The sequence below is a fragment of the Chiloscyllium punctatum genome, chromosome 3, assembly GCF_047496795.1.
Source record: "Chiloscyllium punctatum isolate Juve2018m chromosome 3, sChiPun1.3, whole genome shotgun sequence".
NCBI classification, from domain to species: Eukaryota; Metazoa; Chordata; class Chondrichthyes; order Orectolobiformes; family Hemiscylliidae; genus Chiloscyllium; species Chiloscyllium punctatum.
The window spans coordinates 95157951-95174853 of NC_092741.1; the positions used below are offsets into that span (position 1 = coordinate 95157951).

The 16903-nt window shown below is 38.3% G+C and overlaps 1 protein-coding gene across 5 annotated transcripts in view; it reads right to left on the reverse strand.

Moving 5' to 3' along the window:
• The window catches only part of LOC140463037 (protein eva-1 homolog A-like), a 387899-nt gene that overhangs the window by 286979 nt on the left and 84017 nt on the right, over window positions 1-16903 (reverse strand). The window contains exon 1 of one of the 5 annotated variants that reach the window (XM_072556680.1): window positions 11275-11304. The exons of the other annotated variants lie outside the window; for them this stretch is intronic. The gene's annotated coding sequence lies outside the window, so the exon portion shown is untranslated. Of the gene's footprint in view, window positions 1-11274; window positions 11305-16903 lie in introns of those variants that run through there. 5 annotated transcript variants of the gene reach the window in all.

The following is a 16903-nucleotide window of genomic DNA, read 5'->3' on the forward strand; positions in this document are numbered from 1 at the left end:
CGGGGGGAGTCCAAAACTAGAGGACATAGGCTGAAGATGAAAAGAAAAAGATTTAAAATTGACCTGAGGGGCAACTTTTTCCACACAGAGTGTTGCATATATGAAATGAGCTGCCAGAGGAAGTGGCAGAGAGGAGTGTAATTATAACATGTAAAATAAACATTTGGACAGGGATACAGGTAGAAAAGGTTTCGAAGGATATTGGCCAAATATAGACAAATGGGATCAGTTGAGGAAACCTGGTCAGCATAGGTGAGTTAGGTCAAAGGTCCTGTTTCCACACTACATAACTTTATGACTCTAAGGCCATTCTGCCACTATTATATTCCAATAAAAGGCAGTGGTCCAAAATTTCCACTTTTAAGCTCACACAATATGTTGCCATAACACGTTGCTTGGAAAAAACATGGAACTGTAGTTAATGTCTAATTTCAATCAAGTTAATACTAAAGTCCCTACAATGGCCTAAGATTTACACACAACCAAATGAGCTGGTTAAAAAGGAGTATTGAAAAATGGATACTTTCTTAAAAATAAAAACAAACAAAATGAAAATTTTCTCTGCTGTTTTGTACCAGTGTGGATAATTCCTCCAACATGCCACCATGCTCACAATTTAGAATGATACCAGCTCAATCACTAAGATGTGACTTAGCATGATTTGTCATTCTATACAATGTAGGTGATACTATAGAGTGCCTGTGGGTTTTCCTACCAGTCATCCCATAGATTCTGGCAACTGATCCTTTGTGTACTGGGAAAATAAAATGAAGGACTAGGGGAAAAAAAACAACTAGCAGAGGTTGAGCTTTGTTTTGCAGGCAGAAGAGCACCAATAGGTGTAAGTTTAAGGCTAATCATATTTTCAACATGTCACAAAAGGTCAGCTGCCTCTGCCTCATACTGATGATAATAACCAGATTGCTATGAAGAATCAATCTCAAGGATATCATACAAACCTGGAAAAATGTCACAGTAATATAAAAAAAATTGAAATTTTCTTTAATGATTTCTCTTCAATAAATATAATAATATTGAGAATTGAGGAGTAAAACTGCTTTGCTGACAGCTGATCATCATACAATTGGTTAATGAAGTCCTTTTGCTTTCAAGTGATGTTGACAGGTAATGCATCAAAAGGATGAATGTTCTAACATTTTGAAGAAAGATTCATTAACTCTGTTCCTCACTCTGTAGATGCTGCCAGATCTGCTGAATTTGTTCAGCAATGTGTCCTGATTTCAGATTCAGCATTCACAGAACTTTGCTTTAATTAAAAGGATGGATTTGCTGGCCAACCCTAATGACTGAGCTGTGAAGCAAGTTATGTGATGTAACCCCCAGGAATGAATTTAATCACAGGTGGTAACCTTACCATTAAGGTGAAATGTTTTACTTCAAAGTATCATTCATTTAGCCAATCACTTGCTTTAATTTGTGGATTAATCTGAAGACAGTGAGCAAAATTTTTAATTAAAAAAATCAAGTTTCAGCTGCCATCTGATTTTACTTTCCAAAATGACATGCATCAGTTTCTTGCATACTAAAGATTTCTGATTATAAACTTATAAAACTAATGATGAATGAGCTCAAATTGTCTCATAAAACATGTTAGTTGAGATTTAGAAACAAAATATTCAGGTTTAACCTTGGTGTGACTGAGCAGTCTTTACTTTAATGCCAAAGAAAAGTAAGAGGATTAAAAGCAGCTGATTAAGGCGGCTTTCCAGATCTCATTTGGACTTCACTTTAATCCACTCTCAAACAAGACAACATTCACTTAAGTCACCCAAAATCTCGGAGATGTAACAAAATTTGCTGGGAAAAGGCAATCATTGATCCTGTATAACTTGTCTGTCTCAGGAACTCCACTGAAAGCCAAGCTGGATCCATCTGTCATCTCCAAATCATGATACCATCAGGGGACTTGCCATGATTATTAGCTGTCAATTATTTTTAAAGCCTAGATTACAAACATCTCATGGATTGGCCCTTGATACTTACCAGTTTTATTTTCTGTGCTAAGTCAGTTAATGAGCTCATAAAATAAAATCCTGAATGTAAACAGAATTATAATAAAACCAAATAAATGAAGTTATCATGAAAAATAATATCTTCTTTCACTTTTAATTGAAATTGAATATTTTTATTGAACATGTTTCTGTGCAAGCTTGGGAAGCCTTTGTATTTGACTAGGAGGTTCAGTTCTAGCTTTCTTTTTATTCACTCATGGGACATGGTTGTCAGTAGCATTTATGACCCATCCCTAGCTGCTCTAGAGAATGTGGTGGTGAGCTTGCCTTCTTGGATCACTCCAGTTCACGTGCAGTAGGTGGATCCACAATGCCCTTAGGGAAGAAATTCCAGGATTTTGAACCAGTGACTCTAAAGGAACAGTGATATATTTCAAGTCAGGATAGTGAGTGCCTGAGAGGGGAACTTGAAGATGACGGTGTTCCCAGGTGCTATCTGAGGATCTTTGGTGAATTTCTGCAGTGCATCTTGTAGATAGTACACACTGCTGCACATAGAGTCGGTGGTGAATGGAGCGGACACTTGTGGATTTAGCGCCAATCATGCAGGCTGCTTTGTCCTGGATGGTATCAAGCTTCTTGAGTGTTGTTGGAGCTCCGCCCACCCTGGCTAGTGAGAAGTATTCTATCACACTCCTGACTTGTGCCTTTTGGTTGATGGACAGTCAAGAGATGCATTACTCACTGCAGTACCCCTAGCCTTTGATCCATTCCTGTAGCCAGTATATTTATGTGGCAAATCCAATTTCATTTTGGTCAATGGTAACTGCCAGAATGTTGATAGTGGGGTATTCAGTATTAGTAACACCACTGAATGTCAAGAGGCAGTGATTAGGTTGTCTCTTATTGGAGTCAGTCATTGCCTGCCATTTGTGCGGTGTGAATGTAGCTTGCCCCATGTCAGCCCAAGTAGGGGAATCAATGAGAAGTAGAATTGTTTGAAATCACTCTGTGAGACTAATATTCAAGACTTGCAACCTGCAAAATGTTGTACCATTTAATTCTATAATATTGGTATGAACTTGACAGTTTCATTTATGTACTCTTTTAAATTATACTTAATTATACGTTGTTATTCAATTGTATCTTTTATACATTTCTCATATTTTGTCTACAACTCTTAGAGCTTCCCGGATTACAGATTGTTCCTAGAACAGACCAAGAGAATAAGTAAAAAATCTATTACTATAATCATCAATGCCACTCATGAGCTTACAATTATAAAGTGGATAAAAGACATTCAGAATCACTCCATTTAAAACTTTAAATCTCCCTTCTCCTGCAAAATATTGGAATGTTAGTTTTCCTCAATAAAAAGAGAAAATGTTAGAATTGTTTTTAGCAAATCAAGCTGGGGAGGGGGGAGGGAGAGACAGATAAAGTTAAATTTTCAGATCAATGACCTTTTGTAAATTATAATAAAAGGTCATCAACCTGTGTTATTTCCCTTAAAAGCACCTATATTTTCTGTCATGGTTTTACTTAAATAGTAACATATCCATCATATACTGACCATCAGAAATAAAAATCAAGATGTAAAAATTTCCTTTTGAATAAACCTCAAATTCAAGGGATGCTTATTTGTTTGGAAAATCTCACTATTTGTGTGTGTGTGTGAGATAGAGTTTAAGACAGCAGAGCTGGATGAAGAGTTGTGTACTTACCCCTGTTGGTTTACAGTTTTTCATTAGAACTGGCATATATTCTAATCCTGTAATCTCTTTGAACCATTTGGTTTTCTTCTCAGTTGCCCAGCTGATCACATCACTGAAACTCCAGGACAGCTATCACACTCAGGGACAAAACAAATCACTGGAATGATTCAGGGCCACACACATGCATCGAATCATAAGTATTTCTCCTGACATTCTACCAGTCCTGTATGACAATGAATGTTTCGCCTTTCTAGCTTCCAGCTGTCCCTGTCTCTTACTCCCTGAACAGCTAGAACAGCAATCCTTACTCAGTAGTCAACTATAAGAAGCAATCCAACTCTCACCGAATTCATCAAATTCATCAAAATTGAACTAAAGGATTTTACCTTATAAAAATCTGATCTCACTCAAAGATCAGTCAAATGTTAGAGAATGAAACTAAGAAATTACATTGTCTGATCAGAGAACATACAATATCTATGGAACGAAACCTTCATAGGTTCATATTTGTTAACAGTCTTGATATGATGAAACTCTTCAGTGCTTTTTTATGTGATATTTATTTCCCATCACTATCAGCACTCTTAAGTGATTTAGGAATTTAAAATTCTCAAAACTACATTTTTTAAAAAATGCATTGAAAAACACCCAAAAATTCCTAAATTCCCTAAGTCAAGTTCCTATTCCTGATAGATTGGTTAGACCAACTTAAGAATTATCTCTCCTATAAGAAACTAGTTTATACAAGGCTGGAAATGTAAAAGAACTGAATAAACGTATATCTTAAGACAGAATAAAGGAGGTGTTTAAATATGATTACATCTTATTTAATTGTGCTAGAACATAGAAAAGTACAGCACAGAACAGGCCCTTTGGCCTACGATGTTGTGCCAAGGTTTATTCCTAATGTAAAATATACCCCTCAACTCACTGCTATCCATGTGCATGTCCAGCAGTCACTTAAATGTCCCCAATGACTCTGCTTCCACCACCACAGCTGGGAACGCATTCCATGCATTCACAACTCTCTGCGTAAAGAACCTAGTTGTTCTGGTAAAATTTCCCAATGTGCAGAAAGTTCAAAGAAATTGAGCTAAAAGGGCCTTTTGATATTTATGCCATATTTATGCATCCTTTCAGAAGATTATTTTCATCATCTTAATCAATTTTGAAGCACCACTTCCACTGGAGGCGGTTCCACAAATGGATCATGAGTCAGGCCATCCAAGCCTTTAAGCCTGCTTCACCATTCAAAATGCTCATACCTTAATCTAGTTGTGGCCCCAACTTTAAAACACTAACAGGAGGCAACGGCCTAGTGATATTAGTGGCATTATCACTGGTCTGTTAATTCCGAGACTCAGGAAATGTTTTGAGGACATGAGTTCGAATCCCACCATGGCAGGTAGTGGAATTTGGATTCAATAAGTGTCTAGAATTAAGAGTTTAATAATGATGATTAATCCATTGTCGATTGTCAGGAAAAACCAATCTAGTTCGCTAACGTCCTTTAGGGAAGGAACATACCATCCTTACCTGCTCTGGCCTATACGTGGCTCGAGACCCACAACAATGTGGCTAACTCTCAACTGTGTTTTGGGCAATTAGGGATGGGCAATAAATGCTGGCCTAGCCAGTGAGGCTTTCATCCCATGAATTAGAAAAAACTAATTTGTATTTCACAGAAAGGGACAAGCCAGCACTAATGACTGCACTAAGTTCTTGTGTTGCATTGTTAATACAGCATGCTTCCTTGCTGTGATTTTAAACCTCTCTCTCAAAGAACTGGGAGTAAACTATGTTTGCAGACTAAATTACACACATTTAAGAAGGTCTGATTAATTTGACTTTCAGTAATGTGTATGTACACAGTTTACAAAACACCTAAAAGAGATTCAGCTGCAGTTTGACTCTTTTAACTTATTGTGTTTTGAAGAAGTAAAGGGTAGTCTCTGCAGAAGGTTTAGAATCTTGTTGTCAACTAAAAGATGAATCTTTTGATGCTGCAGAGATTGGAGACTTGAGACCATAGATTGCAGATGAGGTTATCCCATTTTCAAAACTCATGTTTAAGGCAATAAGCATATGAATGGATTCTCTTATTTTGTGCATGGACACACTATCCTCACATTAATCCTCAAATTATGCTCTATTTTTCAGCTCAGAAATGTTTGTTTTACTCAACTAATAAAGTTAAGGTCATCTTACTAAGTGGATGCCTGAGAGTTTGCAATTCAAGGTTTACTCCATGAGCAAAAGTGATCTGGAAAATGAATAACATACAAAATTGGCTGCAAGCCAAATGTCATCATGTTAACTCAACAAACAGGGAAATCTTGTGTTGGTTGAAAACCTAGCGTGAGATGGAAGAAAGAAAAACTAGAAATCGCATACACCATGAAAACAGAGGCCTATCAACAGTTAAAGCACTCAAAACATGTCCTTGGAAATAATCAGAATAATTACATTGCATTTCTAATGACAATTTAGCAGGCCAAATCAAAGCTTGAGCTCAACGAAGATTTCAGAGCAACAGTTGGTTAACGTTGCCACATTATGGAACAGTAAAGTCCAGTGTTTCAAAATCATTACCAATAGACTTCAATGCTAAATTTATCAGTTTCCAATGATTCTTCATGAGACAGCAGCAAAACATCAGCAAACTTCTATAAGGTCATTTCAACAACATAGATGGAATACTCATGACTTTAATATCCTCTTAAGTGAACTTTGGAGCAGAAAAAATCAAAAGCCGTTCTCGTGCAAAGCACAAAACATGAAATGACAAAATCCATGATATGAATTCACAACTATGAAACTGGATCATATGTTTGGGTGTATTTGGGAATCAAAACAGCATCCAATATTGTGAACCCATTTACAACAAATAGCCTTGGTCTAGGTGGAGGGCATGGAGCTTACACTGATAAGTGTCATGATCAGTGCACTTTGAAACAATCAGTTGCTCTGATTGGAGGCCAGCAATGCTGCCAGGCTGCTCTGAATATAAATTAACCATGACATCCCTACCCATATTATTTAAAGTGGTAATTGAATACTTGACTTCTTGCTGGTTGACATTTACTGGCTAATGGTACAATTCCACATTTTTTCTAGATGCAAAGTCTGTTACAAGTGATATAGAGTCATAGAGATGTACAGCATGGAAACAGACCCTTCGGTCCAACCCGTCCATGCTGACCAGATATCCCAACCCAATCTAGTCTCACCTGTCAGCACTTGGCCCATATCCATCCAAACCCTTCCTATTCATATAATCATCAGAGTGCCTTTTAAATGTTGCAATTGTACCAGCCTCCATCACTTCCTCTAGCAACTCATTCTATACACATACCACCCTCTGTGTGAAAAAGTTGCTACTCAGGTCTCTTTTATATCTTTCCCCTCTCACCCTAAACCTATGCCCTCTAGTTCTGGACTCTCCCACTCTTAGGAAAATACTTTGTCTATTTACCCTATCCATGCCCCTCATAATTTTTTAAACCTGTATAAGGTCACCCCTCAGCCTCCCGAAAATGGAGGAATTTGCTGGGGAAAGGCTCAGAAGAAGGCTGTCGCATACGCATCAACATACACCATATTGGATAGCTTATGCTCAGTATCAAGAGACATGGATGATTTTGGCACCAATGCAGTTCATAGTTTGGAGGCCATCCTTTTCACTATGGAAATATTTGCTCATCAAAAATAATACAGCATCTGATGGTCAACACCTCAGCCTCTGTTTCAGCAAAAGCAACATCCACCCACTGTCTAAGTGCTACAGTGAAAACTCTGACTGCTGCCATCATGGTTCAAGAAACTAGTTTATCTCCAAACTTCTACAATCTGTTCTCTAATAGACCTGACTCTTAAAGACGCTTTGACAATATGACCAATTTGATGAAAGCCCTTCTCTCCTGATTCTTCACTTCTAGAATCTTTTATGGTGTGGATGTAGGCCAATCAGCCCATCGAGTCTACACCAACCTTCCAAAAAGCATCCCACCCAGACCCACCCTGCTACCAGTGTAATCCTGCATTTCTCATGGCTAATACACCTAACCTGGACATGATGGGAAATTTAGCATGGCCAATCCACCTAACTTGCACATGTTTGAATTGTCAGAGGAAACTGGAGCACCTGGATGAAACGCACACATTCATGGGGTGAATATGCAAACTACACGCAGATAGTCGTCTGAGGGTGGAATCAAACCCGGGTCCCTGATGCTGTGACACAGCAGTTCTAATCACTGAGCCACCATGCCACTTTCCATATCTTGTACCTGCAGAATGCAACAAGGAAACTTTACTAGGCAAAAAAGGTATGTGGCAAGCACAACAGGTCAGGCAGCATCCAAGGAGCAGGAAAATTGACATTTTGGGCAAAAGCCCTACATCAGGAATGTCCAGCACCACACTCTTGACCCTAATCTCCAGTATCTGCAGTACTCACTTTCGCCTTAAAAAAAAAGTATGTGAGCAACTTGTTTTAGTAGAAGCCTTGCAGTCAGCAAAAAGAGTTTTAGTTCCTGCCACATGACGTATATGGACTGCAATAAGATGTTCGACAAGGTTTCTCATGGGAGACTGGTTAGCAAGATTAGATCTCATGGAATACAGGGAGAACTAGCCATTTGGATACAGAACTGGCTCAAAGGTAGAAGACCTAGGGTGGTGGTAGAGGGTTGTTTTTCAGAACGGAGGCCTGTGACCAGTGGAGTGCCACAAGAATCGGTGTTGGGCCCACTACTTTTTGTCATTTATATAAATGACTTGGATGCGAGCATAAGAGGTATAGTTAGTAAGTTTGCAGATAGCACCGAAATTGGAGGTGTAGTGGACAGCGAAAAAGGTTACCTCAGACTACAATGGGATCTTGACTAGATGGGTCAATGGGCCGAGAAGTGGTAGATGGAGTTTAATTTAGATAAATGCGAGGTGCTGCATTTTGGGAAAGTAAATCTTAGCAGGACTTATACACTTAATGGTAAGGTCCTAGGGAGTGTTGCTGAACAAAGAGACGTTGGAGAGCAGTTTCATAGGACCTTGAAAGTGGAGTCTCAGGTAGATAAGATAGTGAAGAAGGCGTTTGGTTTGCTTTCTTTTATTGGTCAGAGTATTGAGTACAGGAGTTGGGAGATCATGCTGCGTATGTATAGGACATTGGTTAGGCCACTGTTGGAATATTGTGTGCAATTCTGGTCTCCTTCCTATTGGAAAGATATTGTGAAACTTGAAAGGGTTCAGAAAAGATTTACAAGGATGTTGCCAGGGTTGGAGGATTTGAGCTATAGGGAGAGATTGAATAGGCTGGGGCTGTTTTCCCTGAAGCGTCAATCAGTTTGAGATAGATGCGAGTATTAAGAGTAAAGCATGATGGCATATCAGGATTGCGAGTTGCTAATCTTCACAGTTGCTTTCACTAATCAACAAGAAGCAATGCCTACATTAATCTAGCAATCAGACTGACTCTCCAGTCACGCACTGTGCTTTTGGTTTCACAAACAAATACCTAGCTTTGCTTCAAAACTACACCCCCTTGCTCTGGATTCCTTGACCTCAATAAATATTTTGTGTTATTGAGTCATTTATATGTCTACCAACATAAACACCTCAATTAGATCTCCCCTCAACTTCCAGAATACACTTGCGTGTTTCAAAGTCCTTGAGGTAGCCAATATCCCATCCACCTTTTCAATTTTTATTATTCTTTTCCCAAGGTGAAAAACATTGTACAGGTTACAGGTCACTCTGCTATGGGTTTCATTAACATGAATTCACTATAACACGATTGACAAATAGGAGGCATTGTTTCTAAAGCACAAATTCTTAAAGTGTGCATTGGTTATAATGCAATTCTGGCCCCATTAGTTTAAATCGTGTTGCTATTAAGTGATTTTCTTATAACACAGAATTGCACGAGAATAAAACTACACTATAACAGAACTGACTGTATAATATTACCGAAGTTATATATAAAACAGACTTAGTCTGACTTAGCAGAGACTATTTCCCAATGGAAAATTGTTAATCAGTTTGTATTAATGTGTAGTAATGTGCACAAAAATAGGTACACCTCAAAATTCCCCTGAGAATAAACAGTATCGTGTTATGTAATGTTATTAGGATCCAGGAACAACTGTGTGATGATTTTATGGAACTGCCTGTTAATGATCGGTGTGAGTAGAGTTTGAACACACTAGAAAGGACACTGTAGAGATGGGATCTCTGCAACAGATCCAAATGCACAAACAAGAACACATGAAAAAGACAGAACATACTACAGTCAGAGCCTGATATATCAATAATTAATATGTACAGCAATATTTAGTATTAATATGTAATAAATATCACTTGAAGTGTAAGTATGAAGACAGTTATTGACTTTGCATTCTCCTCAAATAGTCTATAAAGAATCCAAAACTTGTGGAATCAAACTACATGATAAAAGAGATATCTACTTATAAATGGGCCTTAAAAGATGAGATCACGATTAAATAGACTCCACATGCCTTACTGTTGGCTGCTCTAATAGCAAACTATATCTGAAAATATGAATTTAGGAGCAGGCATAGGACATTCAATCTCTTCAGCCTGCTCTGTCATTTAATAAGATCAAAGTTGATCTGATTGCGACCTCAATTCTACTTTCCTCCTTACACCCTTTGACTCTCTTATCAATTAAGTATTTATCTAACTCAGCCTTAAAAATATTTAATGCCTTGCCTCCACTGCGCTCTGAAGAGCAGAACAAGTGGAGCACTAGAATTAAAGCTAGGGTAGAACAAAGCTGCATCCTTCCCTCCTGGCAAGTTATCCAAATTTATTCAACAAGAGGGAAAAAACTATATGTACAGTGAAATGCATACTATAATGCCAGCAATTGATCACATTTGGATACAAAATAGTTATGATTTGAGAAAATTTGTGCACTGCCACCAAGCCATGAAGCATACTGAATCTTACTTTTAAAAATATGATGGCAAGAATATTCAGACAAAGATTTACAAGGAGCGAACTTAAGGCGAACTCTTTGTCCCAATTACTGCTGCATTGAATGTGCCTCACTGGTCAATTCCTTTAAGTTCTCAGCTTTGTGGGCATGTTCTATATCGAAAGAGAGAATAATTGACAATCAAATGCAATGCGTAAATCAAGGAATAACATTGAAGCTAGTTATAAAGAAGTCTGCAACTATCGTTTCAACGAATGGTAGAAATATAGAGAAGGTAAAAACAAAGAAGTACCAAACTTGGCAAGAAATAAAAAATAATTGCATTCACAAAACGTGTAGGGAAATCAGGGATTCAGAAAGATAAATAAAGGTAAATGATTAAGTAGATTTTGTAGCATGCTTCTCTAAGTTAGCATATTAGATTGATTAAACAATTCTGCAACGCAAGGATTTATCAATAAATCAATGAACAACTTTGAGCACGTATGGAACTGTTTACTGTATCTGCTACTTGTTCACTTTGGCTTAAAAGTGAGCTACCCACTAAAAACACATCACCATAGGAAGCAGACGCCGATAACATTAATACTTTGCTCCTGAGTGTAACACAAAAGTAGTAACTTACTGAGAAAAAAATCCTAAATTCCAGACCGGGTCTGCAGGACATTTCCAGAAACCACAGCAGATGATTTAGATGCAAACTGCAAAGGACAAATCAGTAGGTGTGCCTTTTTACAGTAATCACATCCAGAGATTTAATGATAAAATTAAAATTCAAACACCCCACAGGATGAGTGGGTGGCTCCACAGTTTGCAGACCTGTCTACTTCTTTACTAGACAGTAAATTACCTAATGTCTATTCCACATGTGATCATGTACAAATGCATTTCCTTTTGGATTTTCATGTTCTTGTCCCCAAACCCACCACCAGTAGCTTCCAGGCAGAAAACTAGCTAACTACAACTTAATCCTCCTAATGGCTTGTTTAATACAACACTACACTTTAAACTAGATATGTCCTTGTTGCTGTGTGAAAGCCTCCAGACACTTTGAGTAACATGCTTAGTTTTTGCATCTACAAAATGGAACAAGACCAATCTATGTCTAACACATATAAATTGCATGATAATAATTTGATGGGAGAGACTGCACGGTCTATTTCTCTTGCAAGATACACAGTCACAGATAATAGGAGGTACAGTGGAATGATACCCACTCCTAGTTTCTTGGGCTCACATTAAGAAGTTCCATTGTGATTTTAGTAATGACCTATGGAACATCCTTTATGAAGCATGAAGTTTCAGATGCTTATAATTAATAAATTCAAAATGGGCTCTTGTAGCACACTGGTAGGTCCCTGTCTTTGAGCCAGGAGCCATCAAGACCCTAATGAAGGACTTATGCTCAAAACATTCATTCTCCTACTCTTCAGATGCTGTATGACCTGCTGTGCTTTTCCAGCACCACACTCTCGGCTCTGATCTCCGGCATCTGCAGTCCTCCTTTTCTCTTGAGTTCAAGTCCCACCTCTGAACAAGTTGATTAGAAAATAGATGCATTAAAAAAAACTCAAAATATTAATCAAAAAATTATAAAAATAAATTACAAAAACTTAATTTGAACAAACTCTGAAGAATTATAATAGTAAAAATTAACTGGCCAGGCACTGTGAACCCCTAACCTATCACATTATGGGCTCTGCTGAAGGATGGTCACTCAAGGCATAAACCAAGAGAAAGTGACCCTGCAACAAGCCCCAGGCAAAGACTTACATTTGCACATAATAGGGATGTGGTTCTCGAAGTCCAGAAGGGTCCAAGGAAAATCAGTGGTAGGTTTTTGGAGTGACAACCATGTGGTGATAGGTGGAGTTATCCTTCGCAGATGCAACCAAAAGTAGGAGGCAACAGAAGAAAATATCCCCAGTCTATTGTTGCTGCTAAGGCAATCTCTTTGTTTAAACTGACCTGCATCTTAAAGCTACAAGACTGAATTCCTAATCACAACCTAAGGTCAACTATCAGCCAATTGCTGCTCCTCAGCAACAGCTGTTTGCTTACTGATAGATTCCTTACAATGATACAATGTTATTGTTTTATGATTTTAACGTTTTAAACAAATCAGAAAGCAAAGTGATAAACGCCTTCAAATGAGAAATAACATTATGAATATATATATTTTTAAGCTACCTGAAAGTTCAAATATCAGTCCAGGGATGTGCAGGCTCGGTGGGTTAGCCATGGGAAATGCAACGATACAGGGATAGGTTAGGGGGTGTGGGTCTGGGTAGGATGGTCTTTGGAGGGGCGGTGTGGACTCAATAGGCCGAATGGCCTGTTTCCACACTGTAGGCAATTTTTCGGAATTCTGAGTTTTGTCCTTTTTTTTGATACACCACTACTTCTAACTCTTTTCATGAAAGAAAGAAACAATTTGTATTTCCACCCTACTTCCAGTGGTCACAACAACTGCCAATTACATAAATTCAACAGTGTTCACAAATCAGAAATAGAACAAACAGAATGTTAACATTAAAACAAAACTGTTTAGAGCTGTTCATGAATATTACTTAAATTCGGATCTTTGATTTTCTCATCATTCATTAACTATTGTTAGAAAAGTTAGGAATAATACTGAATTTGATTAAGGTAACTTCATGCTCGGGAGTTTTCAACTCCAATTCATGAAGCACTCCAACCCACCTGGGATCAATTATAGCTTCTACACCATTGTGGTGGCCAAGAGCAGTTAACTACCACAATGCAAAGATAAAACCAGCCTGTATCTTCCACATATTGTTACTTACTGAATTACAGAATTAAAGAGAATAATTGAAAGGTCCAAATTTGTTGTAATTATATCACAGATAACTGACACAAATGTTCATTCATGATTTGCCTGTGTTATAGTGTTAAAATATATATAAACAATTTAGGTTGCCAAATGTTATTCACAAAGGGTCGATTACTTCAAAATTACCCATAAACAGCAAATATGGGTTGGAATATAAAAGCAGAGATGTACTACTAAGACTTTATAAAGCTCTGGTTAGGCCCCATTTGGAGTACTGTGTCCAGTTTTGGTCCCCACACCTCAGGAAGGACATACTGGCACTGGAACATGTCCAGCGGAGATTCACACGGATGATCCCTGGAATGACAGGTCTAGCATATGAGGAACGGCTGAGGATACTGGGGTTGTATTCGTTGGAGTTTAGAAGATTAAGGGGAGATCTAATAGAGACGTACAAAATAATACATGGCTTTGAAAAGGTGGATGCTAGAAAATTGTTTCTGTTAGGCGAGGAGACTAGGACCCGTGGACACAGCCTTAGAATTAGAGGGGGTCATTTCAGAACGGAAATGCGGAGACATTTCTTCAGCCAGAGAGTGGTGGGCCTGTGGAATTCATTGCCACGGAGTGCAGTGGAAGCCGGGACGCTAAATGTCTTCAAGGCCGAGATTGATAGGTTCTTGTTGTCTAGAGGAATTAAGGGCTACGGGGAGAACGCTGGCAAGTGGAGCTGAAATGCGCATCAGCCATGATTGAATGGCGGAGTGGACTCGATGGGCCGAATGGCCTTACTTCCACTCCTATGTCTTATGGTCTTATGGTCTTATGGTCTTAAAATTAGTAAAAAATAAACTGGCTAATGCAAGTCTTTTTTTTTAAACATGGAGTTAAACATCAGGAATATCCCTACCTTGAAAGCTTCACAATTTTTGTAGTGGATTACACTGCATAGTTATCAGAATGCGTTTTAACTTCTTATTTGAAAGAATGGTGTTGTTCTTTTGAAAATATATTCAAAAGGAATGAGAAAGTTGTGTGTAATGTTCAAATAAAGAAATCATAATGATCTCTAAAATTAACTAATGTAGAATTTTATTGTATTCTTATTTTCTTGATTTACAAATCATGACAAGGTTATGTTTGAAGGACTTTTCAATAGATTATTTTCTGTCATTATGAAACCAAGATTGTAATGTACTTATGCCTGAAAGAAGTGCATTCCTTGCATTGCTGAAAATTACATCAGGTATAGGAGCAATACATAACTGATATACTTCACTGATTAGGTCATGGCAACAAGATCTTAACAGTGGTGTCATGGGCTAAAAATATCTAGAAGGGCAACATGCTTTCTCTGCCAATATTCAATAAAGTGTCTGAAATAAGTTTTTGTAAAAAGGAATCTGAAAACACACTAATAATCTACACCGCAATTTATTTTAAATCTGAAGATCGACTTGCTAAGAATTATTTTGGATACCAACAATGAAAACATTATGCAAATTAGTGTTAGAATAGAGATGAAATCTGATTTCTGGGAGTGGATTATTCAGAAGAAATTAAATTCAAAGGTGTCTAATGGAAAACCAAAAAATGCAGAACACAAATATTCCAAGTTTGATTGGTCAGTGCTAAGTTAAATGGTCTGAACTATTATTTGTTGGCCTTAAGTTCGACAAGTCAGGATGGGATAGGAGGCACATGAATAGGGCACGCTACGTTTCATAATTTTCTACTTACTTCATTGTAAACAGAATGTGTGTGCATTGAATAAAGACAGCATAAAGTTGAGAGTGATGCCTCCCAGTCTACAAATGCACTGTTTAGGTTAACAATGATGTGAGTTTGCCTCAAACAGGGTCTTTTATCCAATGCAGCAATGCTTATGATATCACCCATAACATTGAAAATGAAAGTGGTTATGACAGTGTTGAACAACTGAAGACATTTGTTACTGCAAACTACTGTACACAAATTTTGCACAGAGTCTCTGGTCTATTATTAACTTAATAGGTTACAACAGAGAATCTTCATGTAGATTGTAATGTTTTGAACGATTGGAAAGAAAATGAAGTATGAGATTTTAAACCCTCAGGTCACATTATAATGATACAGTAATAACATCACACAACACCAAGTTATAGTCCAACAGGTTTATTTGGAAGCACTAGCTTTCGGAGTACTGCTCCTTCATCAAGTGGTTGTGGAATACAAGATGGTAAGACACAGAATTTATAGCAAAAGTTTACAGTGTAATGTAACTGAAATTAAATATTGAAAAAGACCTGGATTGTTTGTTAAGTCTCTCATCTTTTAGAATGAACATGTTGGTTTCAGTTCTTTCATATGTAAATCGCAGAACTCTTTTAAAAGTTACATTCTCAAGTGAACTTTAACAATTGGTGTCATGTCGGCCCAGATAATACATTTAAGGGGTGAGCTGCCCTGTGTGAGACTGTCAGACTGATTCTAATCTAAAAAACAAATTTACAGAATCTCACATGGATTCGTGCAGTTTTTGAGCAAAATAAAATGTAATTCTGCAAGTACAAATTCATCCCACAAAATTACATGTGTATGTGTGCACGCGCTTGTGTGAGTTAGTGAGTGAGTGAGAGAGAAGGGGTGTGTGTATGCGTGTGTTGCAATGGGGTCACCTGTCATGTGACATGAACCCAAGGTCCCGGTTGAGGCCATCCCCATGGGTACCGAACTTAGCTACCAGCCTCTGCTCGGCCACTTTTCATTGCTTCCTGTCCCGAAGCCCACCTTGGAGGACGGTTACCCAAAGGTCCGAGATCAAATGTCCTGGATCGCTGAAGTGTTCTCTGACTGGGAGGGAACACTCCTATCTGTTGATTATTATGCGGTGTTCATTCATCTGTTGCTATAGCCTCTGCTTGATCTTGCCAATGTACAATGCCTCAGGGCATCCTTGCCTACAGCGTATGAAATAGACAACATTGCCTGAGTCACATGAGTACCTGCCACGTACATGGTGGGAGGTGTCCCCACATGTAATGGCAGTAACCATGCCCACACGCTGACATGTCTTGCAGTGTCTACCGTGACAAGGTTGTTTAAAAGAGTTCTGCAATTTACATATGAAAGAACTGAAACCAACATGTTGTCCTGAAAGCCAGGCAGTTTCCTACGAACAATGATCTGTTTGAGGTTTGGTGGTTGTTTAAAGGCTCATCTTCATTAATAATGTGTTGCAGCTGCGAAGAACATGGCGTAGTTTTTTGGCTCCTGGGAAGTACTGGAAGTCGGTTGCAGCAGGTGTCTGTCTCCTGAGAAGGTCATTACAGTTTCTCATCGTGGCACATCAGAACTGGCAGTTGATGAGTTGAGCATTGTACCCCATTCTTATGAGGCCATCCTTGACTACTTCCAGGTGCCCATCACATTCCTCCTCATCTGAACAGATTCTACGTATGCATAGGGCTTGTCCATAGGG